The 27,438-nt window shown below is 48.4% G+C and overlaps 1 long non-coding RNA gene across 1 annotated transcript; it reads left to right on the top strand.

Annotated features, from left to right (window-relative positions):
- Window positions 1–4,925: 4,925 nt before the first annotated feature.
- Window positions 4,926–26,840, top strand: LOC141089621 (uncharacterized). Its single transcript, XR_012232361.1, has 2 exons — window positions 4,926–5,018; window positions 26,554–26,840. It is a non-coding gene; the product is annotated as an uncharacterized lncRNA (long non-coding RNA).
- The last annotated feature ends 598 nt before the right edge of the window (window positions 26,841–27,438 follow it).

The raw sequence follows: 27,438 nt of genomic DNA, 5'->3' as shown, positions 1-27,438 counted from the left end.
TTCTTAGTTGATTGGAAAGGTTTTGGTCCCGAGGAGAGGTCTTGGGAACCCCGGCAAAACATCCAGGCTCCCCGCATTCTTGCCAGGTTCCTTGCCAGTCGCAAGAAGAGGGGGCGTAAAGAGGGGGGTACTGTTACATCACCTGCTGCCACGCTCCCCGCTGCTCCCCCTGTGCCGCTCGTGGCCGCGTCCTCTGCTCCGCCTCACGAGCGCCGGCGCGCTCTCCTCTCCCGGCGCGCTCCCGGAAGGCGCGCGCATCCTCCTGCGTCCTCTCCTCCGCCGCCGCTGCCGGCCTTCCGTGCCCGCCGGGTGCGCCTGCGCACTGCGCGCCACTAATCCTGCTTTCACTGCTCCACCTCCTGTCCCCTCCTGACCCGGAAGCGCTGCTTGCCGCCCTATATCTAGCAGTCCCGCCTCCTGCTCGGTGCCTGACTATCCATTGTGCCTAGTACGGCTTATTCAGGTCCCCTCTGCTCTGCACTTCTCCTGCCTAGCGCCTTGTCCTGTTTCCTCTGTGCCCAGTCTCCTCTTGTGATTGCTCCCTCTGTTTTTTCCCTAGTGTCTGCTTCGTCACCGGTCTCCAGCTCCCGCCGCAGGGTCTACCTCTGTCTGCCTGGATCCGTACCTGCCTAACCTAACCTTGTGGCTATCCCTGTTCTCTCCCTACTGTGTCCCCGGGTACCAGCTTCCGCGGCGATAGTCTCTCCGAGGCTTGCCCCAGATGCTCCCTGTATAGGGGGTGGTCCACTTGGCCAGCTCGCCTCGAGGAGGTTCGTCGTCGCGGTCCTGCGGGTTCACTTCCGGTTCCCCTCAGTTCTACAGCAGAACACCTGCCTTCTCCTGCGCCTGGTTGCTGTCTTGGGTGGCATGTTGGGTGTGGCTGAGAGTCCCACTGTCATGCTTTTATATATGTGTCTTGTGGGCAGAACTACTGAGCATGCTCAGACCAAAAAAAACGGATCCGGCGCATTGCGGCGCTCATAGGCTTTCATTGTTTGAAAAAGCCGGACACGCCGGTTTTTCCAGACGCCGGATCGCGACACATTGCCGGATCCGGCGAAAACCGGATGAAACGCATGGCCATCCGGTGCGATCCGGCGCAAATGCAAGTCAATGGGGGGGAAACCGGATCCGGCATTGCATTTCGCCGGATCCGGTTTTTGTCAAAAGCGCCGGATCGCGCCTGACGGCGAAAACCTGATGTGTGAAAGAGGCCTTACCTCGATTACTCTTTCCCGTGCCCGTGTCAAAGTGGGATCCTGGAGCTGAGTTGTCCCGAACCTACCAGAGGACAACTCCAGCTCAGGGATCGGTGTGGATTCCTCGACCTCTCCTGACAATACCTCTAAAGTAAATCTATCAGGGTTACACTCTGTCCCTAGGTTGGCGACCCCCTACAGCAGGTATCCCTGACTCTGATCTTCGGGTTCGGCGCCCGTAATACCATTGTCCCTCAGAGGGTTAACCCTGGTCTCCCACAGGGACCAGAACAGGGGTAAGTCTCTTCCCAATACAGTCCCATGTGGAAGAGACTTTACCACTCCCACCACATGTTTTATTTCCCCACACGGGGTGGAGAACGTGACCTCTGCAGTCGGGTACTCTCGGAGGTCCCCATATATGCACACCACCCACACCTTCCATCCATTAGGACTATCCCCAGCAACCAGAGACCTGTGTACCATAGTCACCAAGCTGGCTGAGTCCAAGAGAGCAACTATCTGGTACCCATTATTATTATTATTATTATTATTTATTTATATAGCACCCTTGATTTCATGGTGCTGTACATGAGAAGGGGTAACATACAAAGTACAGATATAACTTACAGTAAACAAACTAACAATCACAGACTGAAATAGAGGGGAGAGAGGACCCTGCCCTTTCGGACTTACATACCCATTAACAAGTACCTTGCACAGCTGACGTTCGGTACCGGCAGTGGTCTGTTGTCACTCTCCTTCAGAGATATCCCCTCGGTACAGGCACGATCCGTATTGGCCCCAGTGGAGATTCAGGGACTTTTCCCAGGCTCCTGAGCTGGTGGGGCTTTAAGTGACTGCCGCAGTGGAGCAGTGTCCCATATAAAGTCCTGAGTGGCTGTATACCACTCTATCAGTCCTACTACCTGGTTCAGAGTGCCCGGGTTCCCTTGCCCCACCCAACACTGTATGGCTGCTGGCAGAGCCCTCTCCACTTTCTGAAGTGGGGTTAAAGTCTCAGGTTGGAACCACCATTTCACAAGCTGCAGCAAGTCATAAACCTGAAACCAGGCAGGCTGGGCTTCCACAAAAGTCTATGAAAACACCCGCTGGGCTCTCACGTAGGTATTAACCCCCAGTCAGGCAGGGATCTCACCTTTTAGCTTGGTGTAGTTTTGGACGTACTCCCGACTGAGGTCAATGTAGGCCTTTAGCGCATGACCATTCAGGAATAATGGAGCCATCACTTCGGCCCACTGAGACGTTGGCAGGTTCTCCCGCTCTGTCATGTGCTCATAGGAGGAAAGGGAAGAAAGCTTCCATGTCATCCGAACTCAGTTTCCTCCATGCGGAGCGGACCTTGTCTTGGGCAGTGCTGCAATTTGCTGCAGCAACAGGTTATTAATTTGTTGCTGTTGTTGCTGTGTGAGGACCAGCTGCCTCAGGATCTCCTCCATTTTGTCTGCAAGCCTGGGTTGCAACGTGGCAGGCCAAATGACAGACATGCAGCTGGCATTGGGGTATGCCTCAATTCACACTGCCCCCATTCTCCACCATATGTAGTCCAGCGATGTCCACGCTGTGCATTGATGAGGCAGTGACCCAAGCAAGTTCAAAAACAAAACGTGTTTAATTTCCAAAAAAACTCACACAGTGCTGTCATGATCCAGGTTGGATTATGACAGATAAATGTACTAGTAACCTTTTTTTTTTCCTTAAGCTGTGTGCTTAAAGATAGTTTTGCCCCCAGTGGCCATTAGGGTCATTGCACTCTGGCTTCTTTAGTTTAGTGCACGTGATTATAAAGCAGGTGTGATTGCTCTGACTCTGCTGTAAAAGAGTGTCAGGTGTTGCAATCACTGTTGGTGATAGTGGTCATTTCCAACCATCCTTGGTGGAGGAAGGAGCTAGAGAGAGAGTTCCTGGCAGCTCAGTCAGAGTCCTGGTGTGGAAGGAGTCACAGAGGGGATTTCCTTGCAGCTCTGACAGAGCTTGGTGGCAGCTATTCTGGAGGAAAGCTGCATTCTGGTGGTGGACTCTGTTGCTGGGAGCAAGAGCAACAGAGCAAAGCTAAGTGGTGTTATCCCTGTTTGTGACTTCCCTTATGTGTGTTTCAGTGCAGTGGTGGGATTAGTTTCTGCACCGTCCATTTCATTAGAAAGGGCTAGGTGCAGGGCGAGCTAGGGTTCTTAGGTTCCAGCTCAGCGACAGGTGCGGAGCCTGTATAGGGACTGTTAGGAGTGTAGAGACTGGCTCAGGGGAGTGCAGGAGGTATCCACGTCCCCGTTCCCTATCGCAGGGCCCTCCATTGTATCGGTTTCCCTGGTGTTTCCCCTTATTATTTAAATTCGCCCTTCTGGAGGCGGTGTATCCAGGGTCACGTGTGCCATAGAAATTTGCCCTGCTGGAGGCGGTGTGTCCAGTCACACGTTGACCATCACATTATCACCAACAGTGATTGCAACACCTGACACTCTTTTATAGCAGAGCCAGAGCAATCACACCTGCTTTATAATCACGTGCACTAAACTAAAGAATCCAGAGTGCAATGACCCTAATGTCCACTGGGGGCAAAACTATCTTTAAGCACACAGCTCAAGGCTAGTTTCACACAAGCGTTTATTCCACGCAGCGCACGGCGCCGCTAAACCCCGCCCTATGCTGCGTTCGGCGCACACGGGCGCACCTTCAAAAGTGCACAGCGCACGCCAAAATCCTACTAGCGCACGGCCAGCGCACGATCTGCGCACCCTATGCTAAAGATAGGGTGCGCAGATCGCATGCGTCCATGTGCGATAGTAGGCGGCGATGACCGGATGGGGTGGGCAGGGGGCGGGGCTTAGAGGTGCCGTGCGCTGCGTGGAATAAACGCTAGTGTGAAACTAGCCTAAGGAAAAAAAAAGGTTACTAGTGCATTTATCTGTCATAATCCAACCTGGATCATGACAGTGCACAGCACACTGTATCCTCCGGATCACAGCCGCGAAAACAAAACACAGTCCGGGAACGGTTGCCGTGAGTGACCGCACTGCCGTGTATGCAGGGGGTGCCAGATCTTTTAGCTCTACTTGGCCCTGTGTTGCCTCACACAGGGAGTGCTCTGCAGACCAACTGCTCTGTCTGCCCAAATGCTTCCTGAAGGTTTTTTTTCCTTTCTTCAATCCTGTGGCTATGGGCCACCTCTAAGAACTGGGCTGGAGGAAACGGACTGGCCCCACTACTGTCCTGCAGTCCGTTTAAAAAATTAAAGCCCTTACCAGGTTTTCCTAAACAACTCCTTTGTTAAATAACTTGACCAAGTTCGCACTTTTATTCTGACTTGTGACTCACAGGCCCACTGCTGTAACCACAAGGCACTCTAGCAGATCTAATATACTTCTGAGCGCATCCTGGGGGACACATAGCGACCCTCGCAAATCACACCAGTTGCTGCCTCACATAGGGTTTTGTTTTGCGCATCGAGCTATAATTTTAATTGGTAACATTTTGGTATACATATGAATTTTTTACCATTTTTAAACAATTTTTGTGAGGCAAGATGAATAAACAGAATATCTGGAAACGTTTTTCATATGTATTATTCGTTACAGCATTCACCATCTGGGATAAATGATGGTACAGTTTTATATCGGTCATTTTGAATGCAGTGATACCAAACAAGTTTTTTGATGGTAGGGTACTTTTTTTAGACAAATTTGTGTATTTTTTATATTTATATTTTTTAGACTCCTGAAAGAGATGTGGAGCCAAGTGTCCAACACAACCCAGAAGGCTGGTCATGTTGTCAATATTACAGGATCGACTTGCTTTCTTTGGGTAAAACCACCAAAGAGACTGTAATACATGAAAAGAAAGAAGTATTTTTATATCTTTGAAGTTGAAGGGGACGAGAGGAATACATGGCTGAGAATATCTGCCAGAGAGATGTTGCTTTCCATACGATTGTCCTCAGATGATGGAGAATGTTCATAAGAAATTCTAAAAAAAATGTCTATTTTTGTTTGCGCAAAATACATTTTTGGATCCTGGAGACTCCTAGTTTTGTTCCAGGAAACCCACAAAAGGGCCTGTCACACTAAGCGATATCGCTAGCAATATCGCTACAATGTCACTGGTTTTTGTGACGTTATAACGATATCGCTATGTCTGATACTTACCTCCAACCGCTCCCCTGCTGGTTATCGCTGATCGCGCGAGAACGTCCTGGACCGTTTCTCGTCGTCAGCTTGCTGCTGGGCTTCCTGCTGTGATGACGAGCGATGTGGACGCGGGCGGGAGGACGTCAGGATCGCCTCGTCTGACAGGTAAGTAGCGACCCCCGACCCCTGCGATGTCGCTGGTGAGATCTGCCTGTGTGGCAGCTCACTAGCAACCACTTAGCGATGTACCAGCGATCCTGACCGCGTCATATCGCTGGTCGGGATCGCTGGTGCATCGCTAAGTGTGACAGTACCTTAACAAAACCTGAGATTGTGAAACCTGCAGACTGGGTCCTTGTGAAGGTGATAAAGAAGAGACACCAACACCATCCTAAGTGGGAAGGTCCTTACCAAGTCCTGTTGACTTCTCCTACTGTGGTCAGATTGCTGAGCGCACCTCCTGGATCCATCTCTCACACTGTAAACTTGACAAGACAGGTAGGGACAGAGTAGGATCTGACTTGATTGTCATAGTCCAGCTATAAAGGGAGGTTTTTCACAAGGGAAAGCTTGTCTCAAACTGGTGAAGTCTCCCGTTTATTCCCCTACCAGGACAAGACGGCCAGATCTAGGATGTGTACATCAGGGTTAGTTACATGTATGGTCTTCATAACTATGGTGACGGGAGATTGGAGGATAATAGACCCAGCAGGTGAGGAAACTCCAGGGTGGTAGAATGGTTTCAGATTTAAGACCTTAAATTTTACTTTTGAAATAGGACAGGAGGCTACCATGTTAGTGGATTTCTGTCTGTTATATGAAGGATGCAGAGATAGGGAACAAGTTATCAAACTAGCAGAGTAACATAAGTATGTATGTGTTATAAGCTCTAATGACAGATGGGATGAATGTGTGTGATTGTCGTAACGCAGCATGAACAACTGCAGCCCGAGACTATAGGTATAAGCCTTATGGCTACACAGATTTAAAAGCCAGACTCTTCATTAGGAGAGAGGAGACCTCCTGTGAGGATACCCAAGGGTGAACCCACTGGACCACAGCAACGAACCTCCCCTGGGCGAGCGGGCCAGGTGGACCACCCCCTATACAGGGAGAGTTAGGGACAGGCCCAGGGGAAACTATTACCGTGGCAGCTGGTACCCGGGGCAGACACGTAACAGGTGGCAGGCAAGACAGCCGGGTAGTCTGGCGAGACAAGAATCAGGAAATACAGAGAGAGCGGAGATACAGGCAGGCACGGCTGGAACACAGGAACTCGGGCAGGACGGAGACACAGGCTGGCACGGCAGGAACACAGGCAGGATGGAGACACAGGGTGGCACGGCTGAAACGCAGGAGCACAGGCAGGGAGAAGACACAGACTGGCATGGCAGAAACACAGGAGCACTGACAGGATGGAGACACAGGCTGACACGGCTGAAACACAGGAGCACAGGTAAACGGTGAAGGTAACAGGAAGCTGAAGGAAGCAGGAGGAGCGGAGGACAAAGGCAAGTGTGGGGCCAGAATCACTAATAATACAAGTTACGATCAGGCAGCGGGCAGCGTCCATAGGAAGAGGCAGCCTGATATAGGAAGGTGAGGAGGTGCTTCCGGGTCAGGGACCTCCAGATCATAGAGAGGACTGGGAGGAGCAGCCAAGTCTACAAGGAGCGAAGTGCGTGTGCCCGGCGAGGCCTGCAGTGAGCGCGTGCCCGAGAAGGAGCAGACGCCGCTGCCAGAGCAGGAGAGAGGACGGGGACACGCCGGGAAGCTGCGGCCTGGTAAGTAAGACGGGACACGGGGCGGCGGCGCTAGCGGCAGCATGACAGTACCCCCCTCCTTACATGCCCCCTCCCAAGGCTGGAAAGAAATCTTGCGAGAGCCGAGGAGCTTGGATGTTCTCCCGGGGCTCCCAAGATCTCTCCTCTGGGCCAAAACCCTTCCAATCCACCAGAAAAACAGGTCTTTTCCCTTAGCCTTTTCATAGCGAGAATGTCTTTAACCTCAAAGACATCATCGGAGGAAACAGGCTGTGTAGAGCGGGTAGTAGAGGCATGGAATTGGTTGAGAACCACTGGTTTCAGAAGAGAAACGGAACGGATTGGGGATGCGGAGCGAGGCGGGAAGCTACAACTTGTAAGAGACGTCGTTGATGCAGGCCAAAACCTCGAAGGGTCCAATATACCAGGGACCCAATTTGTGCGAAGGGATCTTAAGGTGGATGAACTTGGAGGATAACCGCACTCTGTCGCCAGGATGGTAGAGAGGTGGGTCCAAGCGCCTCTTGTCTGCATGTTTTTTCATCTTAACACACGCTTGTTCGAGAGCGGTCTTGGTCTCCTGCCAGATCCTGGAGAACTCCCCAAACAGAAGATCGGCGGCCAGTATACCCGAGACAGGAGGGACCAGTAAAGGAACGCCTGGATGTTAGAATCATAGAATTGTAGAGTTGGAAGGGACCTCCTGGGCCATCTGGTCCAACCCCCTGCTCAAAGCAGGATTCGCTAAATCATGTTGCCACTAGATGATAAAGAAGGGAGACTTGGCCAAAGATTCGCTGGCATGATTGTTATACGCAAATTCGGCCCTTGGGAGTAAGTCTGATCAGTCGTTCTGGTGAGCGTTGGAGAAGTGACGGAGGTAATTAACCAAAATTTGGTTAGTACGCTCTGCTTGACTGTTGGTATGAGGGTGATAGGCGGAGGAAAAGTCCAGCGTGATGTTCATAAATTTGCAGAGCGCTCTCCAAAAATCGGGAGGTGAACTGGACACCCCTGTCTGAGACAATATGTTGAAGGAGGCCATGGGCACGAAAAATATGATGGATAAAAACCTTTGCCAATTCAGGGGCCGAGGGTAAACTGGGCAGAGGGATGAAATGAGCCATCTTGGAGAATCTATCCACAACGACGAAGATTACGGTGCATCCAGAAGAGCGAGGCAGATCAGTAATAAAATCCATAGCAATGTGCTGCCAGGGAGCCAAAGGGACAGGAATCGGGTGTAAGAGACTGGAAGGTAATTGCCTGGGGACTTTGTTTTTGGCACAGGATGGACACGAGGCTAAAAAACTTCGAACATCTTGAGGAAGAGTAGGCCACCAATAGTAGCGAGACACGGGAAGAAGGGTCTTTTTGAACCCAACATGGCCTGCAATTTTGGAGGTATGTCCCCAGCGCAAGACTCGCCTCCTGTTGGTCTCTGGGACAAAGGTCTTACCCGGTTGGTAAAGTAGACAAACTGAGGGGTGCCACCGTGCTGATCTTGGAAGGGTCCAAGATGTGCGTGGGGTCTTCCTCCATATCGACAGCAAGAAAGGATCTGGACAATGCATCAGCCTTGAGGTTCTTACTACCCGGATGAAAGTGCAGTTCAAATTGAAACGGGCGAAGAATAAGGACCATCTCGCTTGCAGGGGATTAAGCCTCTGTGCCGATCGGATGTATGGTCTGTGTAGATCTTAAATGGATGTACAGCTCCCTCCAATAGGTACCGCCATTCCTCCAACGCCATTTTGATGGCCAAGAGCTCCCTGTCTCCAATGGAGTAATTCCGTTCTTGAGTGGAGAATGTCTTTGAGAAGAAGCCGCAGGTGACCAGCCGTCCGGAAGGGGATTTTTTAAAGAGTACGGCTCCGGCCCCGATGGCAGAGGCATCCACCTCCAAAATAAAAGGTTTGTTAGTCTCCGGGCGATGGAGGATGGGAGCTGAGGCAAAGTCTTGTTTCAGGGCAAGGAAGGATCTTTCAGCCTCTGAGGACCAGACGTGAGGGTTGGCCCCCCCTTATGAATCAGAGAGGAGATTGGAGCGGTCAAAGAAGAAAAATGGGGGATGAACTGCCGGTAATAATTTGCGAAACCCAGAAATCGTTGAATTGCCTTGATTCCATGAGGTTGTGGCCAGTTGAGCACGGCGGACACCTTCTCTGGATCCATGCATAAGCAAGAATCAGAAACGATGTACCCCAGGAATGGAAGAGAGGTTTGTTCAAAGGAGCATTTCTCCAGCTTGGCATACAGGCAATTCTCCCTCAGGCACGACAAAACAAGACGGACGCTCTTCCTATGGGCAGACAAGAAAAGACAAGAATATCGTCCAGATACACTACCACACAAGAGTACAGAAGGTCTCGGAAAATATCATTCACGAATTCCTGGAATACTGTGGGGGCATTGCACAAGCCGAAGGGCATGACCAAATATTCATAGTGGCCGTCTCTGGTGTTGAAAGCGGTCTTCCACTCATCACCGTGGCGTAAACGGATGAGATTGTAGGCCCCACGAAGATCTAGTTTGGTGAAAATTCGTGCCCCCCGCAGCCGATCGAACAGCTCTTGTATGAGAGGGAGCGGGTACTTGTTCTTGATAGTGATATCATTGAGACCCCGGTAGTCGATGCAAGGATGAAGAGACCCGTCCTTCTTCTTGACAAAAAAGAAGCCTGCGCCTGCGGGTGAGGAAGACTTCTGAATAAAGCCTCTAGCCAAATTTTCCTGGACGTACATGGACATGGCTTGGGACTCGAGAGGATTCAGAGGACAAATGCGGCCCCGGGGTGGAGTAGAGCCTGGAACGAGATCGATAGGGCAGTCATATGGACGATGCAGGGGCAGGCTCTCTGCCTCCTTCTTGTTGAAGACGTCCGCGAAGGACCAATAGGCCAAAGGCAAGTCCGCGGGCAGCGCACGAGTCCCAGGAGGCTAGATTGGCTGAACGGGAAGTAGACACGTAGACTGGCAGGATTGACCCCATCGGAGAATATCCCCTGATCGCCAATCGAGGACGGGTTCATGAGTCCTTAACAAAGGAAGATCTAAGAAGAGCGTATGGGATAGCGAGGGCAGTACAAAGAAGGCTATCTTCTCACGATGCAGGGCTCCGACCTGTAACTCCACCTCTTTGGTGACCAAGGTAACGACCTTCCGCAGGGGAGTGCCGTCGACCGAAGCTAACTGCTGAGGAGACTCCAAGGACCTGACAGGTATCCGCAACTTTTTGACCGCCTCGAGCTGAATGAAGTTCCCGGCAGCTCCAGAATCTACATAGGCCACCTCAGAGACGGTGGTGAAACCGAGATTCAACAGGACAGAGAAAGTCAAGGGTAGAGAGGTATCACTAACACCTAGGGAGGCCTCTCTTACTTGTCCTAGGCGGAGGCGTTTCCCGGCCTCACCAGACATGAGCGCAGAAGATGGGAGGAACTGCCGCAGTAGACACAGAGACCCTGGGCGAGCTTTTCTTGACGGCGCTGCTCTGCCGGCTTGAGACAATCTACCTGCATAGGTTCAGATGCCGAGGCCGCGGGGGTAGAGCCGAATCGCGTCCTTGACACGAGCAGACAAACCCCGCCAAAATGCTCCCACCAGAGCCTCATTGCTCCACCCGATCTCAGAGGAGAGGGTGCGAAACTGAATAGCTTACTGGCCCACTGAAAGAGTACCCTGGCGGAGATTAAAAAGAGACTCGGTGGTAGAGGCCAGGCGTCCAGGTTCGCCGAAAACCTTGCGAAAGGTCTCTAGGAAAGTGGAGAGCTGGGAGACCAACGGATCGTCTTGCTCCCAGAGGGGGTTTACCCGGGCCAACGCTTTGCTCTCCAAGTGGGATACCACAATGGCCACCTTGGCTCGTTCAGTGGGGTATTGCTGAGGCAGCAATTCAAAGTGCAATTGGCACTGATTTAAGAACCCCCAGCACAATCTGGGGTCTCCGTCATACCGCGGAGGCTTAGCTAAACGGGGCGGAGGGTGTGGAACAGAAGCCTGAACAGTGGCAGCGGCGGCGGACTGGAGAGAGAGGAGTCGGTTATCCACCGAGGCCAAATAATTTAAAATATGAGCCTGAGTATCGCGTTGCTGGGCGAGCGACTGCTGGAGGCTGGCCAGCTGGGACGCAGTCCCGGGGTCGGAGGGCTGTAATGCAGATAGCCGAGACTCCATGGTCTTCTGGAAGGCCTGATTCTACCGTAGGAACGGTTCCTTTTGGGCGGTTGCTGAGGTACCAGCGGGGTCCATGGCCTGATCGTGCTGTGAGGATACCCAAGGGTGAACCCACTGGACCACGGCAACGAACCTCCCCTGGGCGAGCGGGCCAGGTGGACCACCCACTATACAGGGAGCGTTAGGGACAGGCCCAGGGGAAACTATTACCGCGGCAGCTGGTACCCGGGGCAGACACAGGAGACGTAACAGGTGGCAGGCAAGACAGCCGGGTAGACTGGCGAGACAAGAATCAGGAAATACGGAGAGAGCGGAGATACAGGCAGGCACGGCTGGAACACAGGAACTCGGGCAGGACGGAGACAAAGGCTGGCATGGCAGGAACACAGGCAGGATGGAGACACAGGGTGGCACAGCTGGAACGCAGGAGCACAAGCAGGGCGAAGACACAGAGTGGCACGGCACAAACACAGGAACACTGGCAGGATGGAGGCACAGGCTGACACGGCTGAAACACAGGAGCACAGGTAAACGGTGAAGGTAACAGGAAGCTGAAGGAAGCAGCGGGAGGAGCAAAGGACAAAGGCAAGCGTGGGGCCAGAATCACTAATAATACAAGTGACGATCAGGCAGCGTCCATAGGAAGAGGCGGCCTGATATAGGAAGGTGAGGAGGTGCTTCCGGGTCAGGGACCTCCAGATCATAAAGATTATCGGGAGGAGCGGCCGAGCCTACAAGGAGCGAAGTGCGCGTGCGCGGCGAGGCCTGCTGTGATCGCGCGCCCAAGAAGGAGCGGTCGCCGCTACCAGAGCAGGAGTGAGGACGGAGACGCGCCGGGAAGCTGCGGCCTGGTAAGTATGATGGGACACAGGGGGCGGCGGCGCAAGCGGCGGTATGATACCTCCCCTTACACAAATTAGAATAATTGTAATCAGCTACTGATAACTGTAAAAAAAAACCCTAAGATGAGGGATCAAAGGAGCTGATATATCAGGAACAGACCCAATAGGACATTTCTATATAGAAGCTGGACATTGGAGAAGGAACTGTCCTTCTTGCCCTTCTTCAGTGAAGCCGTCAGGAAAACGACTGAGTCTGGGTAACAATCGAGGAGGTTGCCCAGACTCCCAGGTACCCTTTTCCTCACTTACTAAAATTGTGCTTCCGGTGGAACTTTTGTTGACTGTGGTTCTTCTATTAATCTGATCGATGCCAAAGTGCAGGGATCGCTCCCTGTCCGCCGATTGCCCCCATTGTTAGCTGCCCTGCAGGAGCCCACCTCCGAGGCCCCGATGCATCCGCATCAGCTTTACATGAGGGCAGTGATAGCCTCAGCCTGCAGCTAACACTGCCTGTTATTAAAGTGAAATGAATACTCACTCCTCTCCACGCCCATGGGGGCATGGGGAAGCGTGAATATTCTTTTGTCTTTAGCATTGGGGACAGGCTCCTGTCTCCAGCTGCTGCTCTGCTGGCACCAGGTGGGCCCTCCTGACTCAGGGGCCCCATAGCTGCTCGGTGTACCGCTATTAGCGACACGCCACTGGCTGGGGGCCCCTGAAGCAGTGGGGGCCCTAGGCAGCTGCTGGCCAGTATGCCATCAGGTGTCAGTGCCTGGTGTCATGATCCATGCGGGATCATGTCAGATAAGAGCACTGGTAACCTTTTTTTTTTCCTCTCTCTAAGCTTTATGCTTAGAGATAGTTTTGCCCCCCGGTGGCCAGTATGGTCATTGCACTGGTGTTTTTAGAGATTGTTTTGCCCCCGGTGGTGGTTAGTGTAATTGCACGGGAATCACTAACAGGTGTGTTTACTCAATAAAGGTGTATCAGTTGTGCTCACTGACGTTGGTGATATTGTTGGTCTTTTCCAACCATGCTGGGTGAAGGAAGGAGCTGAGGAGAGTCCAGGACAGCTCAGTCAGAGTCCTTGAGTGGCAGCTATGGGGTCAGCGAGGAGTTCGTGTAAAGCAAGGTGGAGTGGCAGCTATGGTGTAGAGCTGCACTCAGTTGCTGGACTCTTTTGCTGGAAGCTGCACTCAGGTGCTGGACTCCGTTGCTGGACAGCTGCACTCAGGTGCTGGACTTCCTTACTGGACAGCTGCACCCAGGTGTTGGACACGGTGGGAGGAAGATGCACTCAGGTGTTGGGCTTTGTTGCTTGGAGCAAGTGCATCAGAGCAAAGCTAAGTGTTTCCCTGTTTGTCACTTTTCCTCATGTTGGTGTTAGTACAGCGGTGGGGCCAGTGCCTGCACCACCCAGCTCCCTAGTAAGGAATAGGTGTAGGGTGTGCTAGGGTGACAGGTATCCTGATCGGCGACAGGTGAGGAGCCTGTATAGGGAACGTTAGGAGTGTTAGGGACACTGACTCTGACTCAGGGTAGTGCAGAAGGTCTCCACATCCCCGTTCCCTATCGCAGGACCCACCATTGTAAATGTTTCCCTATCCCCTGTGTCTTGTTGTATTAGTTACCGGCCTGCGGGCAGCGTCACACTGGACAATTACACGTGCCATGTCCTGTTGTATTAGCTACCTGCCTGCTGGCCGTGTCACACAGGACGGGGCACGTGACATTATCACCAACCCATGCATTTTTTTTTCTGGTGAGCCTCGGGCTATGTTCAGACCTGTGAGCATTTGCTGCTGGGCCTCACTGAGGAGAGTGAGGAGCTGCATGGTGTGTAAGCAGTTCCAGCAGCATTAATCAGTGAGCCAGTGCGGGTGTCCTGAGCACAAAAACAGTGCTCAAAGATACCTGTGGAGCAGTTCAGCAGCGGTGACGATGCATGCTTCAGAGTATCAGGACCTGAAGCACATGACTTAAGCTCCACATATCTATGAGCTGCAGGGAAACTCCTAGAAAGGTAACTACAGGACAATGTTACCAAGGGGCATAGACAGAGACAGAAACCAGATGAAGCCAGGGTCAAAGCACAAGATAGCAATACAGTACCAAAGGGATAGACAGAGCGAATAGTCAGGACGTAGCAATAGGTCAGAAAACCAGAACGGGCAATAGATGGTACAATAGGGACAAACTGTAACGGAGTAACGATAGCCAAGCCAGGAGGTCAGAACCGGAGAAGACAATAGTACCAAAGCAAGAGACTGAGTACAGAGTGAGGGAACAGGTCGGATCATACACGGGAAGCAAACAAGCAATGCAAAATACACGCACACCAGGGGTCAGACACACCAGAACAACAGTATAGCTGACAGAGAACCCTGGTAAAGAGTGAGTATAAATACCCCTCCCAGATCCAGAAAGAGGCCACGAACACTTAACCCTGTGAATGCAGGGAAAGAACCCTGTTCAAACCATGACAGTACCCCCCTCTTAACGGGGGGGCCACTGGACCCCCAGGCTTGTCTGGGTATCTGGCGTGGAAAGCCCGCACCAGACGATCGGCATGCACTGAACTGGCCGGAACCCATGACCGATCCTCCAGAGAGTACCCCTTCCAGTGTATCAGATACTGGAGTCTCCGGCGCACCCACCGGGAGTCAAGAATGCGCCCTACTTCATACTCCAGCTGCCCCTCTACCAGCACTGGCGGAGCATTTGATGAGGGATCCTCTCTCACCGTCCCCACAGGCTTTAACAGGGACCTGTGGAAGACATCAGAAATTTTAAAGGAGGTGGGCAGCCGCAGTCGGTAGGCTACTAGGTTAACAACCTCCACAACTTTGTATGGGCCAATAAACTTGGGGCCCAGCTTTATAGATGGTATCTTAAGCTTGATATTGCGGGTGGATAGCCACACCTTCTCCCCTACTGCAAATGCTGGACCTGGCCCCCTCCTCCTGTCAGCAAACCGCTTATAGTTTTCCTGGGCCTTGGAAATATTCCTCTGATCCTCCCTCCAAAGAATTCTAAGAAGTTGTGTCGCACCCTCAGCTCCAGGACAACCTGAATCCATGCCGGAAAACTCTCCAAAATGTGGGTTAAACCCATAGTTGACCTGAAAGGGAGACTTCCCAGTAGATTGACTCACACGACCGTCGAATGCAAACTCTGCCATGGGCAATACCTCACACCAGTCCTCCTGCCTGGAAGAGGTCAAGCATCTCAGAATCTGCTCCAACGATTGGTTCGTGCGGTCCGTCTGTCCATTAGACTATGGGTGGTAGGCAGAGGAGAAGGACAACGAAATCCCCAGCTTTTTGCAAAAAGCCCTCCAGAACCTGGCTACAAACTGTACCCCTCTGTCTGACACCACATTCATAGGCACTCCATGCAACCTAATTATATGCTGCATAAATAAGCGGGCCAGGGTTTCAGCAGATGGTAACGCGGGGAGAGGTACAAAGTGAGCTTGTTTTGAAAACCTATCCACCACCACCCATATCACTGAGTTGCCCCTGGAAGGAAGAAGATTTGTGATAAAATCCATGGACAAATGTGTCCATGGTCTATCCAGAATTGGCAAAGGCACCAATTCCCCAGCCGGTCGGACCTGAGAACTTTTAGAACGAGCGCACACCCCACATGCAGTCACAAACTTTTTAATATCTGTTACCATAGAGGGCCACCAGAAATCCCTCGCAATTGCCCCCCGGGTAACTGCAATCCCAGGATGAGCACTCAACACAGAAACGTGAAATTCCTGCATAAGTCCGAGACGGAAACGTTCCGGTACAAACAATTTACACTGGGGTTTACCACCGGGAGCCCGAGCCTGGGCCTCCAAAATCCCTCTCTGTAACTCAGATGAGATGTCGGCCACCACTACTCCTGGCTGAAGAATGGAGGAGGGAGGTTCTGGAGGGGACACCGAATCAAAGCTTCGGGATAAGGCATCAGCCTTGATGTTTTTAGATCCCGGGCGGAATGTGATGGTAAACTGAAATCGAGAAAAAAAAAAGCACCCACCGAGCCTGTCTGGGGGTCAATCTCTTGGCAGACTCGATATAGGCCAAATTTTTGTGATCAGTGATGACTGTAATGGGATGAACAGCCCCCTCCAGGAAATGCCTCCATTCTTCAAAAGCCAACTTTACCCACCACCAACAACTCTCTATTGCCGACATCGTAATTTCTCTCGGCAGAGGAAAATTTTTTAGAGAAGAAGGCACAAGGCCTCAGATTAGTAAGGGTAGGAGGGCCCTGAGACAAAACTTCCCCCACCCCTACTTCCGAGGCATCAACCTCCACGACAAAAGGTCTTGACGGGTCAGGTTGTACCAATACAGGGGCTGAAGAAAAGCACTTTTTTAATGTCATGAAAGAATTTTTTGCAGCTACAGACCAATTTTTTACATCAGCTCCCTTGAGAGTGAGGTCCGCTAGAGGCTTTACCACCTGCGAGAAGCCCTTAATAAATTTCAGATAAAAGTTGGCAAAGCCCAAAAATCGCTGCAACCCTTTCAAGTCATGAGGCTGCACCCACTCCGTAACAGCCTGGACCTTCTTAGGATCCATGCGGAACCCTTCCCCTGACACAATCAACCCCAGAAAGGATACTTCTTGCATGAAAAATGAGCATTTCTCTAACTTGGCATACAAATGATTCTCCCTCAGTCTCATGAGAACCATCCGCAAATGGTGCAAGTGAGATTGACTGTCCACCGAGTACACCAGAATGTCATCCAAATAGATAACCACAAAACGACCAATTAAATCAGAGAAAATTGCATTAATAAAATTCTGAAAAACAGCAGGAGCGTTGGTGAGACCCAAGGGCATAACCAAGTTTTCGAACAGCCCTTCAGTCGTCAGGAATGCTGTTTTCCATTCGTCCCCTTCCCGGACTCTTATAAGGTTATATGCCCCACGTAAATCCAGTTTAGAGAACCACTTGGCCCCGGTGAGTTGGTTACATAGATCCGGAATTAGGGGTAGAGGGTATGTATTTTTCACAGTAATTTTGTTTAATTCCCGAAAGTCGAGGCACGGCCGCAGACTACCGTTTAAGTTCTTATCAAAAAAGAAGCCCGCTGCCACAGGTGAAACAGAAGGCCTAATATGCCCTTTGCGGAGACTCTCGGTAATGTACTCCTTCATGGCTAGACGTTCGGGCCCAGACAAATTGAACAGGCGAGCCTTGGGTAACTTGGCTCCTGGGACTAGATTAATGGCACAATAAAAGGGTCTATGTGGTGGTAGCGCCTCAGCCTCACTTTCAGAAAATACGTCTTCAAAATCTTTCAGGTACTCCGGAATACCTTCCAGATCGACAGACGACACTGACACAGATTTTACTGGGGTGACAAGTGTTGTCAAGTTACAACATAGACTGTTAGCCATACAACCCCACTGAATGATCTCCCCCGTGACCCAGTCAATAGTAGGATTGTGACGTTGAAGCCAAGGCATACCCAGTACCAGTCCAGCCGGCAGATTATTTATAACAAAAAAAAGCAAAGCTATAAAAACTTGCGCTGTAGTGTATAACTAAGGGTTAAATTCCACCAAACCAGTTTTTATATGCCAAGACTAATGTCTCAAACTAGACTGAGATAAAGGATGTGTTACCTTTCAGGCAGGCACTGGTATAATGACGCTGGAATTCCAAGAACGGTGTTTAGCAGACAGGGAGTCAGAAGGTCCTTCTCATGAAAATTCCACAGTGAGATAAAATTAACAACCTTGAATCAAAGGTGAGCAAGGTGTTGAAAGAAGACGTAGTCCCGGCCGGTGACTATCGTCTATCTGTAGATCTGTAACAGCCCTCATGTAAAGCTGATGCATCGGGGCCTCGGAGGTGGGCTCCTGCAGGGCAGCTAACAATGGGGGCAATCGGCGGACAGGGAGCGATCCCTGCACTTTGGCACCGGAGCGGAGCTGCAGGGATCTGATGCTGTCCTGCTTCCTGCCCGGCACAGTGCGGCTGGATGATGTCATCATTCAGCACGACTGTTTCAGAGAGAAAGCTTCCAGTGACGAAGATGCTGCAGGGATGTGCTGCGGCTGTGCAGAACATGCGGAGAGGTGAGTGGCGCTGTGTGTCTGCGTGCGTGTATGTGGTGCGGTGCTGTTTGTGTGTGTGTATTGGAGATGTGTATATTGGAGATTGGCAATGATGTGGATGTGATGAGAGAGCAGTGATGGGAATGGTGGGGGAGAAGGAAATGTTGTTGGTGGTGGAAAGTATGATTGGGTGGTGGGGGAGGAGGCAATGGTGGGGGGGTGGGTTAGAAGGCAGTGATGGAAGTGGTGGAATGGGCAATGATGGTTGAGGTGGAAAAGACAATGATGTGGTGGGGGCAATGATGGAGGTGTTGGAATGGGCAATGATGGTGGTGGTGTGGGGGGAGGCAATGGTGGGGGGTGGGTTAGAAGGCAGTGATGGAAGTGGTGGAATGGGCAATGATGGTTGAGGTGGAAAAGACAATGATGTGGTGGGGGGCAATGATGGAGGTATTGGAATGGGCAATGATGGAGGTGGTGGGGGAGAGAGCAATGATGGTTGGGGTGGAAAGGACAATGATGGTAGTGGTGGAAAGGACAATGGTGGTGGGGGGAGGCAATGATGGAGGTGGGGATTGGCAATGATAGGGTGGTAGGGGAGAAAGCAATGATGGGGGGCATTATACCCTACAAGTAGGACTGCTTTATACATTGAGGGGGATACATAAAATTATGTGGGGGGCTGCAATATATTCCGTGGGGGGCTGCATTATTCTATCAGGGGGTTACATTATATTCTAGGGGGGCTATATCATACTATATGAGGGGGGCTGCATTATGCCATATTACGGGGCTACATTATATACTGTGGAGGGGCTATATTATACTATATAAGGAGAGCTGCATTATACCCTATGAGGGTGCTACATTACATTCTATGGGGGGCTGCTTTATACCTTATGAGGGGTTGCATTATACTCTATGGGGGGGCTGCACTATATTCTGTGAGGGGGCTACATTATATTCTATGACGGGGCTACCCCAACCCCTGCTACATAGTTAAGACGTGTACTACCTTATAATATTATACCCTGATATTAGCGTGTTTTACCACACAATTGGTGGTCTTGTATTTATTTCTATGTAGCTACATAGAGGGCCCCAAGAATGATTTTCTCTGGTGGGCCCAAGGTGCTCCAGTCTGACGATGCTACTGTCCTGGTGTTTGTTGATCCACATTGCTGTCTGACAAGTGCTGCTTCATTGTCATCAGACTTTGTTGCTCACATTGACCTATCACATTAGGGAATCCACCAGGTGAGCCCATAACCGGGAGTTTATCTTGAAACACATTTCACTTGTCTATTTATCTAGGAATTATATGACTTGTACAGTCATGGATTGTACACAGTTCATTGTGTTACAAACCATTAACATTTTTTACTGTCTTGTCTACATATTTCAATGTCTCATCTGATTCTTCAAGGTTTTTGGACAAAGCTACGAGTGCGCTTTCAAGTTTTACTATATGCAAGTTGCCTCTTCAGAGAAAAAGAGGACTTGAACTCTATAGCGCCACCTATTGGTAGTAGCGATCCTACAAGTCACAATCAACCCTTTAACGAGTCTTGTAATATGACTTAGGCCTCTTTCACACTTCAGTTTTTTACAATCAGTCACAATCCGCCAGGTTTTGAAAAAAACGGATCCTCAATTTTCTTTTGAGGATCCGTTTTTTTTCTCCATTGACTTTCATTAATGGCGGATTGTGACGGATTGCTGTCCGTTGCATCCGTTTTTTTTTGAGGATCCACCAAAAGTTGCTGTCCGTCACCATCCTCAAAGATTTCAAAACGGAGCTTGCAACGTTTTTATTTCTGGCGGATCCTCCAGACACTCCTTCAACCCGAAATTCTCTCTCTCATTCTCTCTCTCATTCTCTCTCTCTCTCTCTCTTTTTCCAGGCTGCGATTCCTTTAAAAATCTTCATTTTGCGGATCCGTCAAAAAAACGAATGGGTGGCATCCGTTGTCATCAGTTCTAAAACGGATCCAGCATCCGTCCTTTTGGCGGATTTTGACTGATGCAAAAAACTGAAGTGTGAAAGAGGCCTTAGGATAAAAGCCAAATCAGAATCTCAATTTGCAGACACGGTGTTTCAAGCTATTGGCTCTCGAAAGTGAAAAGTATGAGAACTGCTTTGGCTAGGTGAGAGGCTCTGGACTGAGGTCTAAGGGGTAAGGTTTCTCGTTGTGGAGAGTGACATGCCAGCTCTGGCTTGTCAAGGTAAGGAGGCTTATTCGCCGTGCAATGCTCCTCTGGGAAAATAATATGCAAATTGCCTCCTCAGACAAAAACAAGACTTGAACTCTATAGCGCCACCTGTAGTATTAGCGATCCTAAGTCATAATACAAGACTCGTTAAAGGGTTGATTGAGACTTGTAGGATCGCTACTACCAACAGGTGGCGCTATACAGTTCAAGTCCTCTTTTTCTTGAAGAGGCATTTTGCATATTATTTTCCCAGAGGAGCATTGCACGGCGAATAAGCCTCCTTACCTTTACAAGCCAGAGCTGGCATGTCACTCTCCACAACGAGAAACCTTAACCCTTAGGCCGGGGTCACACTGGCGAGGAATACGGCCGAGTGAGAGGCGCTAAAAGCACGCATTAGACACGGACCAATGATTCTCTATGGGGTCCCTCGCACCAGCCGTATATTTCTCATCCGTATTCTACGGTCCGTGCCAATCGCAGCATGCTGCGATTGTCAGCGTACTACGGCCGTAGTACGCCAATGCAAGTCTATGGGTGCGCAAAAAAATACGCATTACACACGGACCACACATGTGACTTGCGAGAAATACGCACCCGGTGTCTTTTACCAAAGCCGGCAATTCAGTGCGCTATACAGTAAACTCACACTGACAGTTTTAATAAAGAAACGAAAGAATAGATATATACACATAGAATACATATATATATATATGCATTCCATGTGTCCATATCTATTCTTTGGTTTCTGTTAGAAACCCTGTCATAGGGCTCCATTATATGTCCATTTTGCAAGCCTGCGAGAAAATCTCGCCATACGGATGCTGACATGCGCAAAATACGCGACCGCACCTTGCTTACGGATGACATACGGAGCACTGTTTAGGGGCCATTCATCCGTATTACGCATGTAAAATACTGACCGTATTTTGCGTCGGTTAGTGTGACCCCGGCCTTAGACCTCAAGTTTTACTATAGAATTCATCTAGCTTATATACTTATTCCAGGTTTGTTTTATAATTTAACCACTAGAGGGAACTCTTTAGCTACCAAGTGCTGGGAAGAAGCTTTCTAATGTACATCTAGGGCATTGATGTTGCATATAAAGGGGGTTTTACACATAGCGATATCGCTAGCGACATCGCTATGTGTGATACTTACCTCCGACCGGCTCCCCCGCTGGTTATCGCTGATCGCGCGAGAATGTCCGGCTCCATTTCTCGTCGTCTGCTTCCTGCTGAGCTTCCTGCTGTGACGACGAGCGACGCGTGGAGGCGGGCGGGGAGGACGCCAGGATCGCTGTGTGTGAAAAGTGAGTATCGTGCGCTGCGTCGCTGCTGCATCGCTGTGAGATCTGCCTGTGTGACAGCTCACTAGCGATCATTTAGCGATGCACCAGCGATCCTGACCGGGTCGTATCGCTGGTCGGATCGCTGGTGCATCGCTAAATGTAAAAGGGCCTTAAGTCTTGCAGTAGTTAAAATTAGGGCAATTAACCCCTTAACCACCAAGGGTGGTTTGCACGTTAATGACCGGGCCAATTTTTACAATTCTGACCACTGTCCCTTTATGAGGTAATAACTCTGGAACGCTTCCATGGATCCCGGTGATTCTGACATTGTTTTCTCGTGACATATTGTACTTCATGTTAGTGGTAAAATTTCATTGATATAACTTACGTTTATTTGTGAAAAAAATAGAAATTTGGGGAAAATTTTGAAAATTTCACAATTTTCCAACTTTGAATTTTTATGCCCTTAAATCACAGAGATATGGCACACAAAAAACTTAATAAGTAACATTTCCCACATGTTTACTTTACATCAGCACAATTTGGTTACCAATTTTTGTTTTGTTAGGAAGTTATACGGGTTAAAAGTTGACCAGCGATTTCTCATTTTTACAACACCATTTTATTTTTAGGGTCCACATCATATTTGAAGTCACTTTGAGGGGTCTATATGATAGAAAATACCCAAAAGTTACACCATTCTAAAAACTGCACCCCTCAAGGTGCTCAAAACCAGATTCAAGAAGTTTATTAACCCTTCAGGTGCTTCACAGGAATTTTTTGAATGTTAAATGTTCATTTTATTAAACTTTTTTCAAAAAAAAAAATTACTTTTTTTTATTTTACCAAGGGTAACAGGAGAAATTAGGCTGAAAAGTTATTGTGCAATTTGTCTTGAGTACGCTGATACCTTATATGTGGGGGGGAACCACTGTTTCGGCGCATGGCAGAGCTCAGAAGGGAAGGAGCCCCTTTTTCATTGCAAAATTGGCTGGAATTCAGATCAGACGCCATGTCACATTTGGAGAGCCTCTGATGTGCCAAAACAGTGGAAACTCCCCATAAATGACACCATTTTGGAAACTAGACGCCCCAAGGAACTTATCTAGCTGTGTGGTGAGAACTTTGAAGCCCCCAAGGGCTTCACAGAAGTTTATAACGTACAGCCGTACAATTAAAAAAAATCATATTTTTTTCCACAAAAATGATCTTTTCACCCCTAATTTTTATTTTCCCAAGGGTAACAGGACTCCAAAAGTTATTGTGCAATTTGTCGTGAGTACGCTGATACCCCATATGTGGGGGTAAACCACTATTTGGGCGTATGGCAGAGCTCGGAAGGGAAGCAGCACCATTTGACTTTTTTGGGTGGAATTGAGATCGGACGCCATGATGTGCCAAAATAGTGGAAACCCCCACAAATGACACAATTTTGGAAACTAGACCCCCCAAGGAACTTATCTAGATGTGTGGTGAGAACTTTGAACCCCCAAGGGCTTCACAGAGGTTTATAACGTACAGCCGTACAATTAAAAAATCATATTTTTTCCACTAAAATGATCTTTTAGTCCCCAATTTTTTTATTTTCCCAAGGGTAACAGGAGAAATTGGACCCCAAAAGTTGTTGTCCAATTTGTCCTGAGTACGCTGATATCCCATATGTGGCAGAAAAGTACTGTATGGGCACATATCAGGGCTCGGAAGGGAAGTAGTGACGTTTTGGAATGCCCACTTTGATGGAATGTTCTGCGGGTGTCATGTTGCCTTTGAAGAGCCCCTGATGTGCCTAACCTGTGGAAACCCCCCACAAGTGACCCCATTTTGGAAACTAGACACCCCAAGGACCTTATCTAGATGTGTGGTGAGCACTTTGAACCCCCAAGTGCTTCACAGAAGTTTATAACGTAGAGCCATAAAAAAATCATATATTTTTCCACAAAAATTATATTTTTGCAGCCAATTTTTTATTTTCCCAAGGGTAACAGGAGAAATTGGACCCCAAAAGTTGTTTTGCAATTTGTCCTGAGTAGGCTGATACCCCATATGTGGGGGTAAAACACTGTTTGGGTGCATGGCAGAGCTTGGAATGGGAGGAGCACCATTTGACTTTTTCAACGCAGAATTGGCTGGAATTGAGATCAGATGCCATGTTGCGTTTGGAGAGCACCTGATGTGCCTAAACAGTGGAAACCCCCAATTCTAACTCCAACCCGAACCCCAACACACCCCTAACCCTAATCTCAGCCCTAACCCCAACACACCCCTAATCTCTCTAACCCTAATGGGAAAATGGAAATAAATACATTTTTTTTTTTTATTTTATGATTTTTACCTAACTAAGGGGGTGATATAGGGAGGTTAGATTTACTGTTTATGGCTGGTTTTTATGTTTGGCAGCTATCACACGCTAAAAGATGCCTTTTATTGTAAAAATATGTTTGCACCACCACATTTTAAGAGCTATAATTTTACCATATTTTGACCCACCGAGTCGTCCCGAGCTTTGCGGGACAAGTTGACATTTTTATTGGTACCATTTTTTGGCACATGACATTTTTTATCGCTTTTATTCCGATTTTTGGGACGCAGAATTAACAAAAACCAGCATTTCATTAATTTCTTTTGGGGGGTGCTTTTACACCGTTCCGTGTGTGGTAAAATTGATAAAGCGGTTTTATTCTTCAGGTCAGTACAGTTACAGCGATACCTCATTTATGTCTTTTTTTATGTTTTGGCACTTTTATGCAATGAAAACAATTTTATATAAAAAATAATTATTTTTGCATCGCTTTATTCTGCGATCTATAACTTGTTTATTTTTTTGCTGATGACGCTGTGTGGTGGGACAAGATGACGTTTTCAGTGGTACCATGGTTATTTATATCCGTCTTTTTGATCGCGCGTTATTGCACTTTTTGTTCGGCAGTATGATGATAAAGCATTGTTTTTTGCTTTGTTTTTTATTTATATTTTTTAAGGAGTTCACTAAAGGGGTTAACTAGTGGGAGAGTTTTATAGGGCTGGTCGTTACGGACGCGGCGATACTAAATATGTATACTTTTATTGTTTTTTTTTTATTTCCAAAAAATTTATTAGGGATTATTATTTATTTTATAAAATGTATTTAGTGATTTTTAATAAATTATTTTTACACTTTTTTTTTTTTACTTTATTACTTTGTTCCGGGGGGGACATTACTGTGGATCTGGGGGTCTGCAGGGAAGGAGACCCTCTGAGCAGCGCAGCACATCACGCTTCTCGGGGGGTGGGCTCAGGGAAGCACGGAGGGAGCCCCCTTCCTGCCGATGCTTCCCTAATCCCCCAGTACACTGCGATCATGTTTGATCGCAGTGTGCCAGGGGTTAACATGCTGGGGGCGGTCCGTGACCGCCCCAGACAGATAGTGCCGGGTGTCAGAGTGTGACACTCGGCCGCGATCAGCGGCGCCCCCCACTGAGGGCGCCGCTGATTACAATGACATACTATCCCGTCCCCGGTCATAGGGGCCCGGGCACCGTGGACGGGATAGTACGTCAGATGTCAGAAAGGGGTTAAAGGGGTTTTTTCACCAATTAAGTTCATTTTAATCAATAGAACTTTGAATAATAATAAGTTCCACAATTGGATGTCTTTACAAAATCTTCCTGTGCTGAGATAATCTCTAGAAAATGACATTTTTACAATCCACAGATTTTTTTTGTAACTTAAAAGAGTTTTAACATACAAAAGTACATTTGTTAGTGGTATTTATTCATTTTTGCTATGATGCTGTAGATGTACTCGTGTCTCCAATAATGTGTTGCCCTCCACCAAAAAGCTGACATCACTTTTATACTATATATTGCTCAGTATAAATTAGTACGCCCCATTTGAAATGGATTTTAATCAATATCTCTCTGAACATAGGAGTGGTTTCCAAAATTTTGACCAGACGGAGTTTCATAGAATACTTTATTAACTCATAACATGAAAGTAAGGTGAATAATTTAACTTTCATTACAAAATCTTCAGTACAAATTAGTTGATGCACAAATTAATACACCCCACACCTAAAAGTACTACAGCTAGTATTTTGTATGACCTCAATGATTTTTAAGAACAGCTCCAAGTCTTCTAGGCATATAATGAACAAGTCGTCAAAATATTACAATATCTATCTTCTTCCATTCTTCAAGAATGACCTCTTTTAAAGCCTTGATGCTGGATGGAGAGTTATGATCAACTTATCTCTAGGATTCCCCATAGGTGTTCAATTTGGTTTAGATCCGGATCCATACTTGGCCACTGAATCACTTTCAACCTATTAAAAAATGCAGCAGTGGCCTTAGATGTATGTTTATGTTTTGGTAATTTCTGTCGCCCTGGACGTGTCTGTAAGATGGTTGCAGTAGGTGCATCTTTGATAAATCTTTGCATCAACTTTGCTACAATATTTTGGCAGGTAGGTATTAATTTATTCAGATTTAATGCACCTCTGCCAATCAGGCATTTTTTGCTCTTTTCTTTTTCTCCATAGACATCCCAAGACAATCACATATTGTCCCATTGCCATCTTTAAGTACCTTCTGCTATTAAAAAGTCCAGCATATGTTTATCTTTTACAGACTGGCTTCAGTCTTTCTATGAGATATTGTAGCTGTGATCACTTTTTCTATAAGTCTGAAGTGGAAACTTACACAACTACTGTGATCTGCAGAAAGTGCTTATCACCAACTGGTGTTGGATCCAGACCAAAGAACATGTGTCCCTGGGCCTAGTAAAGCCACTGAAGACACAATCATTATAGTTACAATTTGTTTATTATTATTGTTAGAAGTGTAATTTATCTTAAAACAATTGCATCATCTTCATTCTTCAGGAGCGCACCTCTCCGCTGACTACCGATTTCCTGCTTCCTGGAAAAAAGTGCACTTCTGATTGATTGACAATTCATCCCACGAGCATCATCGATCTGCTGGTCCAAACAGGTTTGTCTTCTGCAGCATCGGAGGAGAGGAGTAACATTGAAACTAGCCAGATCCAGCATTTCAGATAGCCTTGAAGAAGAAGACTTGCAGACTCTATTGAATATTTGTAGAAGAAATACAAGAAATGGGCACTTCCAGGATTCTTCAATATGGTTTATTAAAATGCAAATATAAAACACTGGTGGGTTTTTTTTGCATTTTGACCTCTTAACGACATGCACTGTACATATACTGCTCTGCAGGAGCTGCGTTCCCGCAAACAGCAGTATATATATGGCGTGGCAATCACGCAGCCTCATGCTGAGGCTGACACCCCTCAGTAGCGCCCACGATCAGTGCTACCACCAATCGTAGGCATTTAACCTGACAGCGGCATAGAGGAGCATCGCGCAGGGAATGAGTTCCCTGCCTGTTTCCATCAGGACAACACGATGTGATAGCATTGTACTGATGGTGTCCTTGGAGACCCCCAGCTCCAAGATGGCCACTGGGTCCTTCAGGGTCCTTCAGGGAAGGTGGATTGTGAGCACCTGCTGAGAGCAGACACTGATATGCCTCCTTCCCTGCCTGTCAGATCCTGATGTGATACTCTGCAGTGCAGAAGCATTGCAGAGTATCAGATCAGCGATCTGACACTGTACAGTGATGTCACAGGATGGGACAATGTAAAAAAAGTAAACAAAAATATAAAAAAGTAAAAATATTTTTTTAAATTCCTAAAAAAATAAAAATATTGATCCAATAAATACATTTATGTAAATAAAAACATAAACAAT

The sequence above is a fragment of the Dendrobates tinctorius genome, unplaced genomic scaffold (genome assembly GCF_039654945.1).
Source record: "Dendrobates tinctorius isolate UK_male_01 unplaced genomic scaffold, ASM3965494v1 ptg000003l, whole genome shotgun sequence".
NCBI classification, from domain to species: Eukaryota; Metazoa; Chordata; class Amphibia; order Anura; family Dendrobatidae; genus Dendrobates; species Dendrobates tinctorius.
This window is presented reverse-complemented; position numbering and strand designations above follow the sequence as displayed.